The sequence below is a fragment of the Schistocerca serialis genome, unplaced genomic scaffold (assembly GCF_023864345.2).
Source record: "Schistocerca serialis cubense isolate TAMUIC-IGC-003099 unplaced genomic scaffold, iqSchSeri2.2 HiC_scaffold_1168, whole genome shotgun sequence".
In the NCBI taxonomy this organism is placed as follows: Eukaryota; Metazoa; Arthropoda; class Insecta; order Orthoptera; family Acrididae; genus Schistocerca; species Schistocerca serialis.
This window is the reverse complement of record NW_026047368.1, coordinates 25,617-35,000: the sequence shown is the minus strand read 5'-3', so window position 1 is coordinate 35,000 and position 9,384 is coordinate 25,617.

Below are 9,384 nucleotides of genomic sequence, written 5' to 3'. Positions count from 1 at the left end.
CGCCCAACTCGCAACTCCAGCGGATGAACGGCGGACTTTGCTCGCACTCGCAATGTGCAATCCACCCCTATAACGTGCGTTTCATGAAGAGTTATGTCCAATATGCGACATTCCCGCTGTCCATATACATGAGCTGCGAGCTGTACCACGTACGAGCTACAGACGCGATCGCGTTGCTCTCTGTACGAATGCAGATGCTCAGCGGCAGCTAGGAGGCGCTCCATCCATGTCGGTACCGGTGAGCGTTGCACTCGCAGTCGCAAAAACGTACGGCAAGTATATTACTCGGAAGAGTCAATGACAGTCCAAGCCCCCCTGCGTGGGAAGAGTCTTCCTAGGCCATGACCCACCGGAAGGGCGCAGCGTCCCCCACCCCAGACATGTGACGTCAGACTATCGGTATTGACGACTAGACTGATTCCTTATAATCATTTGCCATACACCGGTGGAAGCTGCCGAGACGAGTAACTACATACCGGGCTCGCCGTGTCACTAATGTACAGAGATACAATAGTTTCGACTGGAACCGGATTAAACGTATACACGGCGCTGATTAGTAATAGATAGAGCCATCAGAATACAGATAATGTATAGACCTGTCCGTATACATGCTGAAAGACTCTGCTCACAATCACACGTCAGCCAGACACTCTTATCACGCACTACTCTCTGCCTGTAACAGGCACGCAGACGATATGTAAGCACCAGCATGGAACAACACCCAGTGCATCCTCTCTGCCACATTAGACAATCCACACTATCATAACCAGACCGGGAGGTCCACTCGGAAAACAGAATATCCCACCCTTCCGACAACCACCATTGCTCAGCTAAGCCACCAACACCCACACATGTCCCACACAGGGGTGCACCCAACATCACAATACTGCCTCCTGTCACACCACACAAACAATGGCAGGAATGAAAGACACAGGTCTGCCACAAGCATGGAATCAGAGCGCCGCCTGTTATGAGCCAAAGGTGCACCCTGACGTGGCAAATCAGATGATGCCGCAGTCATTTACTTACGATAATCACAATCAACAAACTGCCGCCCCCCCCCCCCCAAAACACCTTTCCTTACAACAATGTGTACCTTAACCTAACCCATATTGTGCCTTAACCTAACCCATATTGTGCCTTAACCTAACCCATATTGTGCCTTAACCTAACCCATATTGTGCCTTAACCTAACCCGTATTGTGCCTTAACCTAACCCGTATTGTGCCTTAACCTAACCCGTATTGTGCCTTAACCTAACCCGTATTGTGCCTTAACCTAACCCGTATTGTGCCTTAACCTAACCCGTATTGTGCCTTAACCTAACCCGTATTGTGCCTTAACCTAACCCGTATTGTGCCTTAACCTAACCCGTATTGTGCCTTAACCTAACCCGTATTGTGCCTTAACCTAACCCGTATTGTGCCTTAACCTAACCCGTATTGTGCCTTAACCTAACCCGTATTGTGCCTTAACCTAACCCGTATTCTGCCTTAACCTAACCCGTGTTGTGCCTTAACCTAACCCGTGTTGTGCCTTAACCTAACCTGTGTTGTGCCTTAACCTAACCCGTGTTGTGCCTTAACCTAACCCGTGTTGTGCCTTAACCTAACCCGTGTTGTGCCTTAACCTAACCTATGTTGCGCCTTAACCTAACCTATGTTGCGCCTTAACCTAACCTATGTTGCGCCTTAACCTAACCTATGTTGCGCCTTAACCTAACCTATGTTGCGCCTTAACCTACCCTATATTGTACCTTAACCTAACCTATATTGTACCTTAACCTAACCTATGTTGCGCCTTAACCTAACCTATGTTGCGCCTTAACCTAACCTATGTTGCGCCTTAACCTAACCTATGTTGCGCCTTAACCTAACCTATGTTGCGCCTTAACCTAACCTATGTTGCGCCTTAACCTAACCTATGTTGCGCCTTAACCTAACCTATGTTGCGCCTTAACCTAACCTATGTTGCGCCTTAACCCAACACACGTTGCGCCTTAACCCAACACACGTTGCGCCTTAACCCAACACACGTTGCGCCTTAACCCAACACACGTTGCGCCTTAACCCAACACACGTTGCGCCTTAACCCAACACACGTTGCGCCTTAACCCAACACACGTTGCGCCTTAACCCAACACACGTTGCGCCTTAACCCAACACACGTTGCGCCTTAACCCAACACACGTTGCGCCTTAACCCAACACACGTTGCGCCTTAACCCAACACACGTTGCGCCTTAACCCAACACACGTTGCGCCTTAACCCAACACACGTTGGGCCTTAACCCAACACACGTTGGGCCTTAACCCAACACACGTTGGGCCTTAACCCAACACACGTTGGGCCTTAACCCAACACACGTTGGGCCTTAACCCAACACACGTTGGGCCTTAACCCAACACACGTTGGGCCTTAACCCAACACACGTTGGGCCTTAACCCAACACACGTTGGGCCTTAACCCAACACACGTTGGGCCTTAACCCAACACACGTTGGGCCTTAACCCAACACACGTTGGGCCTTAACCCAACACACGTTGGGCCTTAACCCAACACACGTTGGGCCTTAACCTGCTCTGTAATTGTCATACGACGCGTTAAATTAGTGTAGTGTTGCCTAACTGCAACCCCCGCAATATAGTTTGCTACTCGCACTGCCCGGTCCCCAGAGTATCGCTTCATGTTAAACACCTTGCAGCTATACACTGTAATGCGGATGGCAGCAGGACGTACATGCTCAATGCCCTTCGCAGTTGTTCATTGGCATTCGCATGGCGAAGCACAGCCTACGTTGTGGTACGGCTTGTGTCAACTGTCCGCTGATGTTGTACGTCCAAATCACACACTGTACTGCACATTGGTCCTCATGTACTGAATGATACATCGTGGTACATGTGTGACCGTACCACGACTGCGCCAACAACGGCGAACCATACGGTCCAAATATTGTGCACTCAGCTACATGTCGTCTCCCTATAAGAGCTGGATTGCAGTATGGTATGCCGTGGATGGCGATCGGCATGAGCCGTCTGTTGATGTAGTGGCGCGTGTTGTCAGACGTAGTCGTCTCTTCTCACACACCGTGATAGCATGGTGCACTGCGTTCCACATCTGCGACATGCGACAGAGGCCGGTTGACAGTCGTTCGCGCAATGGACATCGCATACGTACGGGGGCCACCTTCCACGTGTTCGCGAAGCGTGCACATGTTGTTGCGTGTATGTGGGCAGACATAGTGTGTCGTGACACCTGACACAGGCATGCAACAATCGTTGAATTTGCAAATGGCGATGGACGTCTACGTTTGCTGGTGACGTTACGCAAATGAAGAACTGGTAAACCGTTGTGGTGCGGTTGTTCTCGCTAGAGGTGAATCAGTGATGGCGACGATCGGTTGAGCTACCAACCGGTTGTTTCAGCGATACCCACCATGCCCACGAACGTGAATGGCATGTGGGTGTGAAGCGATACGCGGCGGTGGCTGGGTGGGACCGTCCCCGGCCGGTGAGGGGGGGCCTCCCGGCGTGCTGGCCGCGCGGTGCGTGGGCGCACGCGCTACAGCCGGCTGGTGGGGGCGGCCAGTGGCAGGCGCGCCGGCCGACGGAGGCGGCAGGCGGCGTAGCTGCGCGCCGGCGCACCCTGCACGCGGCGCCGTGCGGCCAAAGTAGGTCCTCGCGGGCCCGGTGCGAAGCGCGGTGGACATCTGCAGTGTGCTGGTCCGATTGAGGACTGTGTGCGCTGAGGATGCGCCGCCGCCCGGCGCTCGGCGCCGCGACGCCGTCTGCTGCTCGGTCGCCTCTGCGGTTCTCGCAGGTGGATTGTATCGCAGCTGTGCGGACGTGTTGGCGCGTGCGCTGTGCTGGGAGAGTTCGCTTCGGCACCCAAGTGGGGCTTTTGTCCTTCTGTGGCGCTGGCGTTGGAGCTGCCGGCCACCGTAGGTGGCGCGTGTTGTCTCCCGCCGGCAATGCCACGACAGCACGCTCCCGGGCCTCTGTCGGCAGCGGCAAGCTCAGTTGGGAGCACGGGTGGTCGCACCTAAAGCGTCTACTCGCCAAACTCCGGGCGATTGCGCCTCTCTCGAACCCGACCAAGTACTTAGGACGGCGCTGCGCGCCGCCGGGACCTGAGAGGGTTTCGAGGTGTATTGTGCAGGGGAGCTCAGCCTCCTCCTGTTTGCAGAATAATTGAGCGGACGCTTGCGTGTTCGCGCGGGCCCCCGGGACACACTCCCGGGCGGCCGGCTGCTCAGCTCTAGTTGACGCAGCTCCCTGGTTGATCCTGCCAGTAGTCATATGCTTGTCTCAAAGATTAAGCCATGCATGTCTCAGTACAAGCCGCATTAAGGTGAAACCGCGAATGGCTCATTAAATCAGTTATGGTTCCTTAGATCGTACCCACGTTACTTGGATAACTGTGGTAATTCTAGAGCTAATACATGCAAACAGAGGTCAGTCGCTTGACGGCGCGTTTCGGCGCGGGCCCGCCCGTTGCCGGCGCGCCGTAAGGCACGGAGGCTCGCACTGGGGCGTATCGCTTTCCAGTCGGGCGTGCCGCGGCAGTCCTCACTCGGGGAAGTGAAGCGTCTCTTACAGCCTCTCCTTCCCAAGTAGCTCTTTCCGCCTTCCCGTGGTGCCAGACGTCAAGCTCGGCATTCTGCCTTGCGTCAAAAGGGAGAGCTGCGACCCAACCCGATGCGAAAGCGAAGGGTGCGTGGCACAGGGGGAGCTGTGTCGAGGGACCGAACACCAGTCCCTTTCTGTTCGCAGGGCACAGACCAGCAGGTGCTCTGCATGCCGGCGACCTCGTTTGTCGGCGTGGGATCTCGGCGCGAGTCGGCAAGGGTGCTTCGCCGCGCCCCTGGGTAACCGGGGCGTGTTCTGCCAAACCCAGGAGGTGGTGACATCGCCTGGGCTAGGTTAGATGGGCCCAGACCGCCGAACGACTGGGGGACCGACCCACCACCTGAGTAGGAGTGGGTCTTCGGCCTTCAGGTGGAAACTCGGGCTAGTAGGCGGCGAAGGGCGAGGGGTGCATCCGCCTCTCCGGAGTGCGGGGTGCACTTGCCGAGGAGCGTCGAGTGAAATCGTCGACGACGAGGCCTTCGACGGGGACCAGTGCGCTGGCAACGGCGCGTTGAACCCTGCAGCTCAGGAGTGCCCTTGACCTAGGGGCGAGGTCGGTGGGCGAGCTGCAACAGTCCCCCCCCATGCCAGAGGAGCCGGTCTGGGGTAAGAGACGGGCTCCCAACCTTCTTTCACTCGTCAACATCATGGCAGATCAAGAGACGAGTGACTCGAGTGCGCTTTCGAGGGCGAGTATGTCCGCTGTCCCTACCTCACAGGAGGAAGTGGGACACGAAGATGAAAACATTTATGAAAGACACTGTCGCATCAGTCAAATTCTTGACTCAAGTGTCAAAAACGGTAAGATTAGTCAGGCCGCGGTCCTGGCAATAAAGAATGAGCTTGCTGCCTGGGCCATAGCACATGCAAAGCTAGAAGGGCGGCTTGAAGAATTGGAAAAAGAGAATACCAGACTTCGACAACAACCGACTAAGACATGGGCTGGAGTGGTGGCGCAAACCGCCACGAAGGCCCAAACAACCAAGGAAACGATTGCCAAGGTTTCGAAGAAACCAGACACGGCAGTCTTTCTAAGACCACTACCTGGACAGACCATCAAAAAAGTACAAGAAATTTTCACAACAACCATTGACCCGGCAAAAGATAAAATCAAAGTGAACAAAGTGAAAGCTACTAAGAATGTGGTAGTCGTGGATCTTGCCACAGAAGAAGATAGAGACAAGATACTAAATAATAGTAAACTAAAGAAGGCAGTCAAATGTGAACCACTAAAAAAGAGAAATCCATTAGTTATCCTCTATGATGTACCTGTAGCCTTGACCGAAAGTGACATGTATGAAACCCTTTATAACCAGAATTTTGATGACTGTGAGTGGGAAACGTTCAAAAATGAATTCAAGCTGCGTTTTAAAACCGGGCCTCGGGAACGAGATGTCGTCCATCACGTCGCCGAGGTTTCTGGTAAGATGTGGCGCAAATTAACCGCTATGGGCAAAGTATATATAGGGTTTCACGCAATTAATGTCAGAGACTACTTAGTAGTCCCCCGATGCCACAATTGTGGCGATCTGGACCATGTCCATAAGCACTGTGAAAGAAAGCCGGCCTGCTCCAGGTGTGGGGCAGAAGACCACACAAGAAAAAATTGCAACAAAAATGTAACCTGCATTCCTTGCACAAAAAGAGGAAGAAAACCGTGCAACACCACCGGAAGGAACTGCCCAACGTACAGGATGTTGGAACAAAGACTAATTTCGCGAATTGACTATGGCTGAGGCCATAACTGAACTCAGGAAGCCTAAAAGGAAATCCCCAAGCAAGAGGTTGAGGGACGCTCTGAGAGCAAGCAAATTCAAACAATTTCTACAAAAAGTCATGCAACCAAGATCCATGGTAATAATAATGAAAGATGTATGTGTACAAACAGATCCGTGCGAAGAAGAAGCTCCCTCTCCTCCTTGCTGGGGACCTGGGTCGAACCAAGAACCTTCTCGGCCACGAAGGCATCCTGTACCTGGGAGTTCACTTCCACTTAGTAAAGAATCAGAAAACACCGCACAAGTCCAGTTTGATGAAGTGACTAGCACAAACTCATCCCCTGTATCACCAACTCAGAGAGGAATGGGAATAGACCCCCAACGAATATACCCCAACCTGGAGCATGCACTGCAACTCTCCAGATTGGAGGAGCCGGCAATCCTCACCACGGCACTAAGACATGTGGTACGTGTCGGCCATGAATATGGCAGAGATGTCACCTTCCCAGTAATGGAGGCTGTGGATAGAATCCAGCTCAAGACAATGAATCTCCCCACCGACTTCGGAGCCCTGCGAGATCTAGTTAAAAAGGTATTTGAAAGACGTAATGAGAATTTCAACATAGAAGAATTATATCACCAAGCAGTAATAACCAATGGTAGAGTAGCTCACGACTGGTCCAAAAACTGGCCAGAATCACATATTCATACCTACTTCCCACGTGAACCAAATAAACGTGGGTCAGATAAACGCACACAACAGTAAACTAGTCTTGCAGGAACTTCGGAGGGTGGTGGAAGAGAAGAGTCTAGACGTGCTCTGTCTACAGGAACCGTACTCTCAAGCGGGACGAATCCCATACATGGCTGCCAATTGGCAAATGATATACACTGGAGAAGAACCAAAAGCAGCAATAATAATAACAAACAAATCATTCAGAACCACGGTCCTCGCGCAGTTTTCGAGCGAACACTGCAATGTCGTGGAACTTCAAACATCGAAAGGAGTGATCTACATCTCAAACATTTACTTCCAATATGGGCGAGAAATAGATGAGTTTTTGGAGATACTCACACAGGTTACCACGGCACTGCGGGGACGCAGGATGATAGTGACGGCAGACATAAATGCAAAGTCCCCCCTGTGGTTCAGTGGCACTCACGATGATCGAGGACTAAAGGCCGAAGAGACGATAATGGCATTACAACTGGTGGTTGCAAACCAACAAGGGAACCCCCCCACCTATACAGGCGGCGGGGGAGATGGCACAAATATAGATGTGACGTTGGTAACACCAAATCTCATCACAAAAGTCAACAACTGGAAAGTGTGGGACAGAGCAACCACCAGTGATCATAACTTAATTTCTTTCAACATTGGGGAAAGGGAGTGCCACAGGGACACGGGGTGGGAGCTGCAGTTCAATTATAACAAAGCCAACTGGGACCGTCTCGCGGAGGAGTGCGACATCCCGACATTGCTGGAGGGTGATGAAAACGTAGATGAATACGCCGAAGAGCTGGTACAGGCTATCACCAGGGCGGTGCGAGCCGCGGTACCAACCAGGAGGAGAGCCGTCGCGGCCACCCCCACACCATGGTCGGCTGAATTAGAACAGATGCGCCAGGCTGTAAGGAGGGCGAGGAGGTATTACCAGCGGAGTGTCGTCTGGAGAGAGAAACAAAGATGGCTACAGATCTACAGAGAGAGCAAAGATCAATTCCAACAGGAGCTCAGGGCTGTCAGACTCAGAAGTTGGGAGAGTTACGTAAAAAGCCAATTGGCTACGGACCCTTGGGGAGTCCCGTACAAGTTAGTAAGAGAGAAAATAAGATCACCTATGGTGCTCTCCACTGTCAGGGACGGGGACCGGATGACGGGCACGTGGCAGGAAACTGCCGAGGCCCTCCTCCGGGTCCTGTTGCCTGACGACGTGGAAGATAATGAGACAGATGAACAGAAAGAAATAAGAAGAGAAGACCAAAGGGACTACAACAATAACATAAGAACTTACCCCTTCTCTGAAGAGGAAGTCGCTGCCCAAATAAAGGCCCTTAAAAAGGGTAAAGCTCCTGGCCCAGACGGCATTACTGCGGAGGTGGTGCAATTCCTTGCCCCCCAGCTCGTAGCTCCTCTCACTAAGTTGTACAACGAGTGCTTACAACTCGGGAAATTCCCAGCAATTTGGAAAAAAGCAAATGTAATAATAATTAAAAAGAGTCCAGACAAAGATCCTACAGAAATCAAGTCTTATAGACCTATCTGCCTGCTAGATGTACTGGGCAAACTTTTTGAGAGGCTACTAGCACACAGACTGACAGCACACCGCATGCTGTGTGGGATGAGCGACAGACAATTCGGTTTTCGGTCTGGGTGTTCTGCGTCTGACGCAATCGCCCTGGCTGCCGAGGTCTGTGGCTCTGCCCCGCACAAGTATGTTGTCGGCATCATGGTAGACATCAGTGGCGCCTTCGACAACCTGTGGTGGCCCTCACTCTTTTCCCGCCTGCGGGAAAGGAACTGTCCAGGGCTACTATACGGCTGTCTGAGGAGCTATTGTGTAGACAGGGAGGTCTCGCTATCGGCCCCTAGCGGCATAGTCAGGAAGATTGTGACCAAAGGATGTCCTCAGGGCTCTGTCCTTGGACCTCTCTTTTGGGACATAAATATGGAGCCTCTACTTGAGGATCTAAAGAATTGTGACGATGTGCTAGAGGTCATAGCATACGCGGACGACCTCCTCTTGCTGGTCGGCGGCCGTAGCCGTGAGGATTTAGAACCGAAAGTGGAGAGAGCTATAACTGTGCTTACATCGTGGTGCCAAAGAAGTAAAATGACTATTGCGCCCAATAAATCAACATACTTGCTTCTCAAAGGCCAATTGGTCAGAAATCCCACAGTTAGAATCAACGGCATGCCAGTTCTTCGGCGCCGTGAGGCCCGATATCTGGGTGTAATCATCGATGAGAGGTGGAACTTTGCAACACATATTGACACCGTATCCCAAAAGTCACTGGTCTTACTAAATAACCTCATTG